The sequence below is a fragment of the Tupaia chinensis genome, unplaced genomic scaffold, assembly GCF_000334495.1.
Source record: "Tupaia chinensis unplaced genomic scaffold, TupChi_1.0 Scaffold000355_1, whole genome shotgun sequence".
NCBI lineage: Eukaryota > Metazoa > Chordata > Mammalia > Scandentia > Tupaiidae > Tupaia > Tupaia belangeri.
The window spans coordinates 71,983-86,363 of record NW_006159850.1 but is presented as its reverse complement, the minus strand read 5'-3'; the positions used below and the strand labels follow the sequence as shown (position 1 = coordinate 86,363).

Genomic DNA, 14,381 nt, shown 5'->3' with positions numbered 1-14,381 from the left:
TGTCTCCTTGCGTTTTCTCTTCCCCTCCTCAGCCTGGACAGTGCTTGGCTGCTGGTGCACCCCATGGCAGCCTGGGGTCAGGGGACACAGCTGCGGAATTCGTCCCCTGGACCAGGAAGCCCAAGAGGAAACACGCGACTCAGCGGGACGTCAGCTGCCTGATCGAGGGGCACACAGATAGCATCACCTCCTTGTGCGCCCCTCTGCACCAGAAGGAAAGCGTGGGTCGTGTTGCCCCACGTGGCGATGGCAGGACTCTCGTGACTGTCCTGTTTCTCCATCTGGAGAGTGGGAGGGTGGCATTGACCTGCCCCCAGGCGGAATGGCCGGCTGGGTCTCTGCTGAAGTTCTTTAGTGTGAAGTGAGACTGGGCCAGCCGGGCTCTGTGCGGGAGGAGGGTAAAGACAGATGCCCTTTCTTGCACCCCAAATCTGGACACTGCTCACCATGGGTCACTCTCTGTCCGGCAGGTGTCGGCCATCCTGAATCTCCTACGTGACTCACCCCTCCGTAGGTCAGTGATAAGACATTGTGTCCACCGGAAAAGCTAGGAGCTGGCATCTGTTGGACAAAGAAAGGGTTGGGTCCCTTTTTTACCACTGCCCTCCAGGGAACCTCCCTCTTCCCTGCCTGCCCTTTCTGGATGACAGTCTTTTAGACAGAATCATGTGTCTTTCTGTGAGCCCACAGCATGGTAGGAAGAACCCAGTGAGGAACCTGTCTCAGCTGGCTCCTTGTGGAATAGTGTACCTGAAGGTGGCCCACAGCACAGGACCTGGCCGGCCAGGGGAGGGCTGGATGTCACAATGCCACTGTCACTGTCTCATTAAATATGTGTTCCTAGGCCCGTGTGTGGGGTGCATTTGGGGACAAAGCAGAGTGTTGATGTACAAGGTTGATCGCAGGCTTTCGGAAAATGCACAGCCTTCCCCACACAGTGTGGTCGAATGGAGTCTGGTTTGGGGTAAAGTAGCATCGCAACTGGTTGGGAGGAGCACTACATTGCTGTTAGAGACCCCCTGGCCCCCGGAGCCTGCTGACAGACTAGGGGAGGTCGTTACATAAGCTCTGCCATCCTTCATTATTTTCTTTTTTTGAGAGGTTTTTGCTACAGGGCGTGTGCGCTCACCAGACAGACAGAGAGAGACAGAAAGCGAGAAACCACCCCCTAGGGGGGATGGCCACACTGCAATCCCTTCTCCATTCTCCTCTCGGAATCTTGGGCACGCATGCACATATGCCCGGCGTGTTTTAAGCCAACGGGTCCGGGACCTGAACCGTAGTTGATGTACAAGGTTGATCGCAGGCTTTCGGAAAATGCACAGCCTTCCCCACACAGTGTGGTCGAATGGAGTCTGGTTTGGGGTAAAGTAGCATCGCAACTGGTTGGGAGGAGCACTACATTGCTGTTAGAGACCCCCTGGCCCCCGGAGCCTGCTGACAGACTAGGGGAGGTCGTTACATAAGCTCTGCCATCCTTCATTATTTTCTTTTTTTGAGAGGTTTTTGCTACAGGGCGTGTGCGCTCACCAGACAGACAGAGAGAGACAGAAAGCGAGAAACCACCCCCTAGGGGGGATGGCCACACTGCAATCCCTTCTCCATTCTCCTCTCGGAATCTTGGGCACGCATGCACATATGCCCGGCGTGTTTTAAGCCAGCGGGTCCGGGACCTGAACCGTAGTCAACTACATGGGAGTCCAGCAACATAGCCATTACGCCAACTGCTGGTCCTCCTTCATTATTTTCTAGACTGCGTAAGGTGGTTAGGGTTCCAGGAAGCACTCAGCTCTGCCTGGTACACAGAATGCTCAGCAGAAGATATGTCTTCTTTCTAGGGTCTGCATGGAAGCATTGTCTCATTCATTTAAGCAACAAGACTTGCCAGTCATACAGGTGACTGCAGACTCAGCCAAAGTCCTCCTCTCCCCAGGCTTTCACCTTCACAAGTCAGACCCACGAGGCCCTCACTGGGTCTCAAGGCCATTCCCATTGCCTTGAACAGGGTGTTTTGTTTTTTAGGTTTTGGTCATAGGGTGTGATCACCAGAGAGACAGTGAGAGGGAAAGTGAGAACGCACCCCCTAGGGGGATGACCGCGCCGCAATCCCTTCTCCATTTTCCTGAGATTTTGGGCATGCACGCATATGTGCCTGGTGAAATTCAAGCAGCCAGCTCTGAGACTCAAACTGGTCAGCCATGTGGAAATTCAGAGCTTTAACCACCCTTGCCACCTGCCGGCCCCCTTGAGCAGGGGTTATTAGTAGATGGACTTTAGAAGTGTCATGAGTTTCCCTCCTACATTGGATTCAAAACTCTAGGTGGGGGCTAGCAAGTGGTGCGGTGGTTAAGGGCGCTGGACTCCCATATAGCTGACTGCAGTTTGAGTCCCTTACCTGGTGGCTTGCTTTCTCACTTTCTCTCTGTCCCACTCTGGTCAAATTAAAATAAATAAAGTTCAATAAAAAAATATATATATTTAAAAAAACTCTGTAGGTGTATGCTTTTCTGTTAAGATAGGATCTACAGTTTTGACCAGGATCTCAAAGGCTATGACTCAAAAAAATCTCAGGAATGTCTGCTTTGGAAGATGTCTTTACATCGCTCACGCCTCACTGCGATGCAGATAGGATGAAGGACTGAGCTGTGCCTGCTCGAGCACATGCTGCCTACACAGAGCAAGTAACCAGAACTGCACTCCACAGAGACGGGGAAGCTTCCCTCTCATCGTGAGTTAGGTTCTTTTTCCAGTGTTGTTATTATTATTTTTGGAGAGGTTTTGCTATAGGGTGCATGCGTTCACCAGAAAGACAGAGAGAGACAGACAGAAAGTGAGAAATCACCTCTGGGGGGATGGCCACGCTGCAATCCCTTCTCCTCCATTCTCCTCTCGGGATCTTGGGCACTCACACACACGTGCCTGATGTGAGTTTAAAGCTACTGGGTCTGGAGCTCGAACCGTGGTTGATTACATGGGAGTCCAGCGACATAGCCATTACGCTAACTGCTGGTCCCACCTCTTCTTTATATGACCACCCAGGCTGTTCCCTAGCTTTTGCAGTTATCAACAAGGCTGCAATGAATAGCCTGAGCACATGCATTTCTTTTGCTGGAAGTGCATTACACAGGGTACAATCTTTTTTTTTTTTTTTTTTTTTCCTTTTTGCCATAGGGTGCATGTGCGCACCAGACAGAAGGAAAGTGAGAAATCCCCTGGGGGTAAGGGGGGAGGAATGGCCATGGCACAGTTGCTTCTCCTCTTGGGGCTCTGGGCATGTACACACACGTGCCTGGCATGGTTTTCAAGCCGCCAGGTCTGGGGCTCAAACTATAGCCATGTGGAAGTCTAGCAACTTCACCACACTCCAGCTGCTTGCCCAGGGACAGTCTTTAAATGAGATCGCTGAGTCAAACCTGGACTTTTTCGATAGCATCAAAAACCCCTCCCTAAGGGTCGCACCGAGCTGTGTCCGCACCAGGCAGGTACAAGTGCCTATTACCCTACAGCCTTACCAACAGGGTGTGCTGCTACGCTTTCTGATATTTGTGTTTTAATTTAAATTTCTCTAAGGCATGAGTGAGGTTGAACGTATTTTCCTGTTTTAGGATCTAACTTTTTTGTTTATAAATGATGTCTTCTGCCCACGTTTTACTGGGCTTTTTCCTGCTCACTGTGAGTTCTTCACGTATGAAGGATAGTCATTAGGCATGAGATGTGCTGCAAATGCCTTGCCAGTTGCTTCTGACCTTCTTTGTGGTGTTTATTTTCCCAAGGGAAAGTTACTTTTTTTTTTTTTTTTTTAAGTTTTTTTGCCATAGGGTGTGTATGCTTGTCGGAGAGAGAGGGAAAGTGAGAAGTCTCCTCCTGGGTGGATGGCCACACTGCAGTTTCTTTTCCTCCACTCTCTCTGGATTTTGGTCACGCCTGCATATGCACCCAGCGTGGTTTACTGTGTTGTAACCACTCCACCACCTGCTGGCCCCTTTGTTTACGTTTTTCTATGACCCACCTTAATAATACTTGATTCCATCTGGATTCTGAGCCAGGCTACCGAGCCCTCGCCCACTTGCATTGGTGCTCACAAGTTCTCACTTGTTACACTTAAACCCCTGGTCCATTTGGTGCTTACTCGTGCATGTTGTGTGGTACGGGTCTAAGGTGTTCTCTTCTCTCAAATGGTTAAACAGCTGTCCTGAGCCATTAAAAAAAAAAATCCATTCCTGGACTTTCTATTTTACTCCACAGATATGACTACTACTTTAATCACACAGGCTTAATAGTGTAATTATCATTTTAATTTGCCTGAGTGTGCATGTGCTCACCAGAAAGAGGGGGAGGGAGAAAGCACCCCTCCTTGCAATTTATTTATTTATTTTTTTAATTTTTAAAAAAGAATTATTTATTTATTTCCGTTTGTTATCTTTTTTTTTTTATTTTTACCAGAGAGAGAGAGAGAGAGAGGGAGAGAGGGGAAAGTGATAAAGCAAGCTGCCAGGTCCAGGACTTGAACCACGGTCGGCCATGTGGGAGTCCAGTGCCCCCAACCACCATGCCATCTGCTGGCCCACCCTCCTTCCAATTTAAACAAACAAAAAAGAGGTATCCTGGCTGTTTTTGCATGTAATTTTTTTAAAAAAAGAATGATTTAATTTGCTGGACTCCCATGTAGTCACCCACCATTCAAGTCTCAGATCCAGCACCTTAAAACACGCCGGGCACATGTGCATGCATGTCAAAAATTCCAAAGGGAGCATGGAGGAGAGGGGAATGTGGTATGGCCATCCCTTCCTTGGGGATAATTTCTCACTTCTATCTCTCCATCTCTCAGGTGAGTGCACATGCCCTATAGTAAAATATTACTAAAAAGAAAAAAAGAATTATTTAATTTCATTATCTTTTAATTTGCTATAGGGCACGTGGTTTCGCCAAAAAAAGATGGACAGACAGAAAGTGAAGAAGCAAGGTGCCAGGTCTGGTACTCGAACCACAGTCAGTCATGTGGGAATCCAGTGCCTTAACCAACATGCCACTCGATGGCCCCAACATACAATCTTTCTAAAGTAAATAAAATATTTTTATTTACTTTTGTTATTATTATTTATCTTTTAGTTTGACCAGAAAAAGAGAGAGAGAAAAAGGGAAAGTGAGAAAGCAACCCGCTAGGCCTGGGACTTAAATCATGGTCAACCATGTGGGAATCATGTCTTCATCACCATGCCATCTGCCAGCCCCATACATTATTTAAATTAAAACTTTAATGACAAAATTTGATACTCTATCAAGATGGAAATAGCAGCTGCAAGGGCTCCAGGAATGTTAAACGCATGGGAGGTGTGAGGCATGGCTGGGCGAGACCACTGATGTCATCTTGGTGCTCTGCCTTTGGTTAACTTTTGGCTACATACACTGAAAAATGATCTAAGACAGTCACTTTGAGCTCCACTGGCTTCCATGTGCAATTCCCTGTAGCAATACACTGCATCACTGGTTGCCCCTGAGACTTCCCATTTTTGCTCATCACTGGGGCTGTTACTGGTGAGAACCTGTAAGCGAGCCTCAAAATGTGAGAAGGCTCCTGACAGGTCCCCAGTGGTCAGCTGCTGCAGGGCAGGTGGGGCATCTTCACTTTTCTCCTCTCCTACCCACTCCCATCCTAACTGCATCAGTTCTTCATTTGAGAGCTCTTCATGGGACTGCAGCAACCACCCACTTCAATCTCTATGACCTCTTTGGGGGCTAAATCCTTGGCCAGTATCACACTGTTTTGCTGAGCTATGCAATAGTACCTGTGGGGAGAACTCGGGGATGAACACACTCAGCCAAACCTTCCACCGTCAGTCCTTACTGGCTGGGACTCTTCCCAAGCAACTGCAGCATTGCCCACAGCATCCATGATGTAGTTTTCCCCAAACTCCCTGATCACAGCTGTATCCTCACCATCTGCTGCTTCTAGTATGTGCTCAAAAGTCCTTCTCAGGGGACCAGCAGTTAGCGTAATGGCTATGTCGCTGGACTCCCACGTAATCAACTGCGGTTTGAGTCCCGGACCCGGTGACTTGAAGCTCACACTGGGCGCGTGTGCGTGCGTGCCCAAGATCCCTAGAGGAGAATGGAGAAGGGATTGCGGTGTGGCCATCCCCCCAGGAGGTGATTTCTCACTTTCTGTCTGTCTCTGTCTGGCGAGCGCATGCACCCTATACAAAAATCCTCTTAAAAAAAAAAACAAAAAACAAAAACAAAGTCCTTCTCAGATAATGAGCTTTGAAGGCAGGGGCCATTCCTGACCCATAGGTTCAAATGAATCGGCTGTACTGTCATGAAGATATTCTACTCTCACATTATCAGAAAGGTTGGTCAGATTCACTGGGTGACATGGCACAGTCTAAAATGAGCAAGGCTTTGTTGGTGAGATGATTTTGGGCACAGTATATTTCTTTTTTGTTTTAAACAGTTTTTTTTTTTAAGAATTATTGTTTATTGGGAACCAGCAGTTAGCGTAATGGCTATGTCGCTGGATTCCCACGTAGTCAACCGTGGTTCGCGTCCCGGACCCGGTGGCTTAGAACTCACGTCAGGCGCATGTGCGTGTGTGCCCAAGATCCCCAGAGGAGAATGGAGGAGAGGGGATTGCTTCCAAGATGTGAAAACTGCATTGGTCTCAGGGCAGATGGGCTATGGTTACTTACATCCTCACAGAATTTAGGACAGGGAAAACAAGGCTGTGCAGTCCACAGGCCGGAGTCCCTGGAGACACCAAAGGGTCCCCAAAGGCCTGCCCAGCCTCACTACCTACAAACAGGTGGGTTCATTCTCGACTCCAAGGCCGGCCAGTTCCTGAACAGCACAGATGCAGGCACATCAAAACTGGGAGGAGGCCGCTGCTGCAAAATCCAACATGGCCAGGAGACTCCCCACCTTCTTCAGGAATGCTTGGTCCAAGGAGCCGGTGTTGGTTGCGTCCTCTGCCATCGCAGGACTCGCGATCCTGCCCTCACTCAGCCCTACACCAAGTACTCCATCATGATGAACCAGGCCACCCTACAACTACCCACTGCCACTCCGAGATGACGGGACATGCCCGACGTGCCCAGCCACCCCCAGGACCCGCAGGGTCACAGCCTGGAGTGGCTGAAGAAACTGTGAGCAGCTGTGCTGACTGGGGTCCCCAATAAAATGTGAACACCCCCCCCAAAAAAAAATACCTGGGAGGTGAAGGGACCCGGGTGTGGCCATCAGCCCTGGAGGGTGATTTCTCCCTTTCCATCTCTATCCTTTTGACGAATGCACGTGCATTATAGCAACAACCTCTCTTTTAAAAAAAAGGTGCTGGAGTCCCACGTGGTCGACCCTGGTTCGAGTCCTGGACCTGGCTTGCTTTCTCACTATCCTTCTCTCTCGCTGGTCAAATCGAATAATAAATAAATAAAACTGAATAAATAATTTTTAAGTAAAATAAAACTACACCAGTTAAAACAAAACAACCCAAAACCTGGAGGTAGTTTCTGTATAGAACCAACTAACCCAATCAACAGCCGTGACGGGGAACAGCGAAACAGGCACCGAGCCGACCCCTCCGTCCCGAGGTCCGGAGAGCACCTGTCGGGCTGCCGGGAACGCGCGACCGCGTCGCCCCGGCCCCCGCACGACGGCGGGGCTGTGCGGGATGACGCTCACTTTTCGAACCTTCTCCCATGTAGGACCCGGGAAATGCCCGACTCAAAGCAGGTCTGAAGGCGCAGGGCTGGGCTCAGCGCGGAACCCGAGTACGCTGGGAGGGTTCTGCGCTCAGCTGTGCGGGCGGGCGGGGCACCGCTCCGGTTCGGCTTCGCGGGACGCCAGGCGTTAGCGCAGACAAAGGTCCCGAAACGGCGCGTGGCTTGCGCGCATGCGCGCGGCCCCGAGCCGGCGTGCGCGGCTGGGGGTGTGGCGCCTCGGGGACGTGTAACCTGTGCTGCGCGTGCGCGCGCCCTGGAGGTGCGAGGTCGGGGGTGGGGTTGTCACATCGGCTGGGGGGGGGGGGGGGGGGGGCGGAGGGGCGGGGCTGCGTCGGCGCCGCAATGACGCCATCCGTGTGCGCCGATAGGTGGTGGGCGCGCCGGTTCTTTTGCTAGCCGTCCCTTTTCCGAGATTCCCGCTGTCTCTTGGGTACCCGGCCCACTGTCCGTTCCCCTCGGGAAACGAAAAGAGGCATCTGCAGCCTCCTTGGTTTCTTTCCGAAGAGCCAGACGCTGAGCGACTTGCGCTCGAGCCCGTTTCGTCCCGGGCTCAGCGGCATGATACCTGTTGAGTCTGGCTCCTTGAATTGCTTTCCAAAGCAGATATCGTACAGGACGCGAGAGAGTTCAAATCTGCTGGGTGTCCGTGATCGGACAGTCGTTGAGCCCAGCTCTGCCGGTCTAGTGACGATTAGTACTGCCGGAGGGCTCAGGTGCTAGGCCCTGCTTTACACGTAAGATCTCATTCACGTCTTACACCCGTCTTGTAGGTGGACTTTGCTTTAACTTTATTTTTTTAGAGGAGGGAACTTTGCTTTTTTTTTTTTTTTTTTTGGTTTGTTTCTTTTGTTTTTTGAGAGGTTTTTGCTATAGGGTGCATGCGCTCGCTGGAAAGACAGAAAGAGACAGACAGAAAGCGAGGAAATATCCTCCCTGGGGGTGGGGGTGGGGGATGGCCACACCGCAATCCTTTCTCCATTCTCGTCGTGGGATCTTGGGCACGCATCTGGCGTTGAATTTAAGCCCCCCGGGTCCAGGAGTCGAACCGTGGTCAACTACGTGGGAGCTCAGCAACATAACCATTACTCCATGTGCTGTTCCTGAGAACCATTCCTTATTTTAAGAGTGCTTTATTTTTGTATTGATAGATGGGCAGCAGTCCTAGGTGTTTTTTTTTTTTTTCTAATGCAGAATTTTTGAATTTTGATTTCCGAAAGGTATCGTGTATTTCGGACAGTAGTAAAATAGGAAGAACTCAATGATTTTATTTTTTGTTGTTTCCAGGAATAGTTTTTTCCCCCTCTCATCTCTATTCTTTTGGGAAGCTGCATGTTATTTTGTTTCTAGCAGTATCCATGAAATCAGAGTCTTTCACTTGAGGCCTTGTGGCATCTTCAGGATGCAGAAGGTTGTTCTGGTTGTTAGCTCGGTCGAAAGTCAGTCATGTGTTGGTTATGTACAGACTAGTACTGTAGCACAGGTGAGTCCCGAATCACTGAGCTGCTGTGGACTTCTTTGTCTTTAATTTGAAGGTAGGAGGTTGGATGGTGTTTGAATTCTTTCCCAGTTAGAGTTACTTTTTTTTTTTTTTTAAGAATCTTTTAACTTAACTTTACTTATTTATTCATTTAGTTTTATTATTTTGACCAGAGAGGGACAGAGAGAGAGAGAGAAAGCAAGCTGCCAGGGCTGAGACTTGAACCGTGGTCAGCCATGTGGTAGTCTAGTGCCCCCTAACCACCATGCCACCTGTCAGCCCCGAGTTACTTATTTTCTTAGAATTATTTTATTTATTATTTATTTATTTACTTATTTTAATTTGACCAGAGAGGGACCGAGAGAGAGAGAGAAAGCAAGTCTTCTGGTCTAGTACTCCAACCATGGTCAGCCATATGGGAGGCCAGCACCCTTAACCACCACGCCGCCTGCCGGGGCCCCCGAGTTACTTATTTTTATCACATTAGAGAACTACCTGTTGACAGTCTATTAACAGGGGTATCGTGGTGAACAAGGTAGGCAGAGGCTCTGCCTCTAGGCTGCTCCTTTGAGAGCTTTGTGATTTGTGGGCTCAGGGGGCCATGGAGAGGCTGAAGAGGCAGCAGCAGTCATATTGGTAGTTGAGGAAAAAGTGCTCACCAGTCAGCACTCCCCAAGGGAACCCGGTGTTGTGGAGGCATAAAAGCTGGCTATTTTCACTTGACGAGCTGTGTACTGTCTTTGATTTTGTAGAGTTAGTGCCATGTAAAAAAGGACCCAGACATTAAAGCAAGTATGTGGCATATTAAGGTATGAAGGAAAAGGAAGCAAGAGTAAGGGAAATAGAAAATCAGGCCAGCTCATGGCGGGTGGTTACGGCTGCTGGATCCCACATGGCCGATCCCGCAGTTTCAGTTCTGGATCAGACAGCTGGAAAGATACGCTGAGTGTGTGTGTGTAGGCGCCTGCGCAGCGTCAGTAGAGGACCTTGTAGGAGGGACTGCTGCATGGTCGTCCCCCAAGGGGGTGACTCTTCACATTCCCTCTCTCTGTCTCTCTGGCAAGTGCACATAACCTGTAGCAAACCTTAAAAAAAAGAAAGGGAGGAAGAAAGGGAGGGAGGAGGGAAAGACAGAAAATAAAGAGAAGGGAGTGGGGACAAAGGAAGTGCCTTGTTCTAGGTGAGATAGGCAGGCCTCTGCAGGAAGCGAGGGGTTGTGTTGGACTTACTACGCAGATGGAGTGAATGGCAGGCACTGCCCTGGTAGGTGTGGGTCCTGGGTCCTGTGTCCTTGGAGTGACAAGGGCTCAATGAAAGAAGCGAGGCCAGAGAGCTGCAGGGCCTTGCTGTCTTGTCCTAGTGAGGCTTGTCAACAACAGTAATCTGTGAAAATAACAGTGTAGCTTATTCTTTTTTTTTTTTAAGAGAGGTTTTTGCTATAGGGTGCGTGTGCATGCCAGAAAGACAGAGAGACAGAAAGAGAGAAATCACACCCCAAGGTTTGTTTTTATTTGATTTTGAGAGTGAGAGAATTTACTGAAGAGCTTCCCATTGGCCTGGCCCAAAAAGGCAGGATGTAGAAGCGGTGCTTGTAGGTTTTGGGAAGGAAGTAGCGTCAGATAAGGTGCATGTGTATGGTACAAGATACTGCCCCAGGACAGGGTGTTGGACGAATCTAGTTGTCAATGAGTTACAAATGATTGTGGGCGAGACTCACCCTCCCTGGAGGAGAGCAAACCTGGATTACCTCTAACAGACAAAACAAATGACAGGCCCCAAGCAGCATACAGCCCAGATAAGCAACAAACCAGTTTAGAAATAAGCCAGACCGTCGACCAAGTCTGGGGAAGTCTTAGGCCAGAGAATTTATTTTTCCCGAAGACAAGTTCTGCACCGCACTGGAGGGGGTTCAAAGGGCCCATTGTGTTGGTACAAGGTACTGGTCCAAAATAACCCCTCGAAAGAACATCAGGGTTTTTTTTTTTTTTTGGTCCCTTCTTAGTCGCCATTATGTCAACAGAAATAATCAACTCTATAAAAATAATAATGTGGTTTATTTTTAAGCATGAATTTGTGAGACCTAGGCCAGAGAGGAGACAAAACCTGCCTCTCTCTTGGGGTGTTTAGGTACAGGTTTTTTGGGTTTTTTTTTTGAAAGTGAGAGAATTTAGTGAAGAGCTTTCCATTGGCCTGGCCCAAAAAGGGGGAACATGTAGAAGCGGCGCTTGTAGGTTTTGGAAAGAAATGAATAACAAATAAGGGGGCTTGTATACAGTTATAAGATACTTTCCCAAGGCCAGGATGTAAGAAGAGTCTTGTAATCAGTGAGTCAAAATGATGGTGTTAGTACCAGCAGATAGAGTAATGGCTACGTCGCTGGACTCCCACGTAGTCGACTGCAGTTCGAGTCCCGGACACAGTGGCTTAAACTCATGCCGGGTGTGTGTGCTTGCGTGCCCAAGATCCTGGGAGGAGAATGAAGGAGAAGGGATTGCAGCGTGACCATCCCCCCTGGGGGGTGATTTCTCGCTTTCTGTCTCCATGTCTCTCTCTGTCTGGCGAGCGCATGCGCCCTATAGTGAAAACCTCTCCAAAAAAATAAAAAATAAAAACGTTCCTTTATTTCTTTCATGAGAGAAACAGCTAGACTCCTCCAACAGGGTCTTCACACCATGACCCACCCAGCCTCAGCCAGCCGGGTCACGTGTGCACCTTGTGCCCAGGGAGGGGCAGGACGCAGACACAGGCCTCGTGACATTGCCTCCGTGATGCAGAGCATTGCAACACCGCCATGCCCTGCAGCTGGCCAGCACTCTGCCTTGCTACTTGCCTGTAAGCGGGGCTATTAGGGTGTCAAAAGTCATCCTTTCTGTGACCGGTAGATAGCATAATGGTACATTGTGGGGCCCCCGGCAAGTGGGTCCCGGGACCCCCAACTAGTCAGCCATAGGACCCCTGCCTAGTGGGCCATGGGACCCCCACCTAATGGGTCGCTGGATTCCCACCTAGTCCACTGTGGTTCATAGTCCTAGACATGGTGGCTTTAAACTCATGCTGTGCACGTGTGCGTGCGCGCCCAGGATCCTGAGAGGACACTGGAGGGGCCATCCCCCCTGGGCGGCGATTTCTTGCTTTCTATCTCGCTCTTTCTCTCTCTGTCTCCCTGGTGAGTGCATGTGCCCTATAGCAAAAACCTCTCTCAAGTAAGAAGAATCATCCCTCTACCCACCAGACTTCCACATCCCTTTTTGTTAAGCCACAGAAAATGTGATGCTTCTTCATGGCTCTCACAAAGCTGCTTGCTTTGGCTCAAAGCAGGCTGCTGTGTGTGAGGACAGGGTGTGCTGGCTAAGGGTGCCCTCTGCGGAGGTGGGCCTGGGCCTCTCTGCTACACAGTTAGAGGGGGGCGGGCATTGGGCTGGACTGTGCGGATCACATGGAGCAGCAGACTCTAGCCTTGTGCAGGGAGAGCACCCACATCAGCACCCACTTGCCTGTAACCTGTTTCCTCCACCTCCCTCATTTGCTTGGGCTGTGCCTTGCAGGCCTTGAAAAGAAGACCCAGGTCCCACACACAGCCCAGTGAGAAGACGGTGGTGGCCTATCACGAGGCTGGACATGTCGTGGGCTGGTTCCTGGAGCATGCAGATCCCCTGCTGAAGGTTGGTCTCCTAACGTGTCTGCCAGCTGGGGTCCGGTCTGGCCTCTGGGCCTTGGCATCCACCCCACCCTGGGGCTGTCCATGTGCCAGCCTGTGGACAGAGGGCATGGGGCATCAAGGTGGCGCCTTTTTACTTGCGAGGAATGTACGTCTAGAGTTTGTCAGAGATTCCTTGGGAGGTGGAGTTTCTGGGTTGGGCCTTGGCCACCAACCACCTGACTGCAGACAGGCATTGCTGTTAGTCTCGCCTCCAAGCTCTGGATTCAGTCGCTGTCCCTGGAGCAGTGCCGTAGGGTGCAGTTCCCCAGAGCCTCTTTGGAGAGGCAGGGAGGGAAGTGTAGGATGGAGGTGGCTTCCATTGTAACCGTGAAGCTCCTTGCTGGGTGGGCAGGGCACTCCTCAGGCAGACCCCACTCTTCCCACATTCACATGCGAGGGCAGTTGGGGATGCAGCTGGAGGGGGTGGGACCGAGCAAGGAGTGATGGAGGTGTCCATCATCCCCCGGGGCAGGGGGCTGTGCCCAGGACCTGCTTCGCCCAGGACCTGCCTCGCGAGCAGCACGTGGGAGCAGCTCTCCGCATGTGCGTGATGCTGGGGGCAGGGTGGCCGAGCAGCTGTTTTGGGCGGATCACCACCGGGGCCCAGGATGACCTGCGGCAGGTCACCCAGGTAAGGGGCAGCGCTGTCCGCGCGGCTCGGCAGCTGTGCTGTAGACTCACCCTCAGCTCCCGGTGCACTTGCAGGTCGTGCAGTTCGGGATGAGTACGAAGCTGGGCCATGTCATCCAACCTTCCGCGACGCAGCGACAGCCCAGTGTAGAGGCCACTGCCCAGCTCGTTGAGGAGGCCCGGTGTCCCCTCAGCTCCGCCTGCGAGCGAACTCTGCACTTGCTAACTTAGCGCCAGGAGCAGGTGGAGAAAGCGCATAGGGTCTCTCCCAGGGACAGCCAGGTCGCTGGTCACAGGTCAGGTCATGAACAGGCTGTGCCCGTTGTCCTGGACCTGCCGAGGTTTGGACTGGCCTTTGGTGGTGTCTGGGGAGTGTGGCTTCTGCCTCAGGTCTGTCTCATACTTGGGCCGTCTCTTCCAGGTGGGCAAGCAGCTTCTGGAGAAGGAAGTACTGGAGAAGGCGGGCGTGGTGGAGCTGCTGGGCTCAGGGCCCTCCACAGAGAAGTCCACCTACGAGGAGTTTGTGGAGGACACATCCCTTCCAAGGGCCTGAGGGGCTGGGATGGTGGGGACTGGGGCGGGAGGGAGGAGCACAGAGCAGCGCATGCAGGAGAGCCCTGCCTGGCCTGCCCAGCTACTGGGACTCCTGCTCCCCAGAGCTCTGCAGAGCAGCTGCCGGGTCTCCCGAGAACAATTAAAGCGTGTAATGACCACAGACAGGCCTTTGAGATAAGGGCGCCCTGAGCCTGCAGAAGGGAGCTGGGAGTTGGCAGCAGCTAGCCAAGTTTAAGGGGAGTAATGAGTGCCCTAAGTTCCTGGACCCTGTTCCTCGAGGACAGTGGGGTCCTGAGACTGGGAT

At 51.1% G+C, this 14,381-nt stretch overlaps 1 long non-coding RNA gene and 1 pseudogene across 3 annotated transcripts; both read left to right on the top strand.

Moving 5' to 3' along the window:
• Positions 1–6,589: 6,589 nt before the first annotated feature.
• Positions 6,590–7,143, top strand: LOC102488957 (NADH dehydrogenase [ubiquinone] 1 alpha subcomplex subunit 3 pseudogene; annotated as a pseudogene).
• A 366-nt stretch (positions 7,144–7,509) lies between these two features.
• On the top strand, positions 7,510–14,381 carry LOC106735300 (uncharacterized). Of its 3 annotated transcripts, XR_003550067.1 has the most exons (4): positions 8,100–8,449; positions 11,853–12,024; positions 12,738–12,854; positions 13,944–14,381. It is a non-coding gene; the product is annotated as an uncharacterized LOC106735300 (long non-coding RNA). The 3 variants fall into 3 exon arrangements; XR_003550068.1 differs by lacking the exons at positions 8,100–8,449; positions 11,853–12,024 and adding an exon at positions 7,510–7,974 and having other exon boundaries at positions 13,944–14,380; XR_001370655.2 differs by lacking the exon at positions 11,853–12,024 and having other exon boundaries at positions 8,103–8,449; positions 13,944–14,379.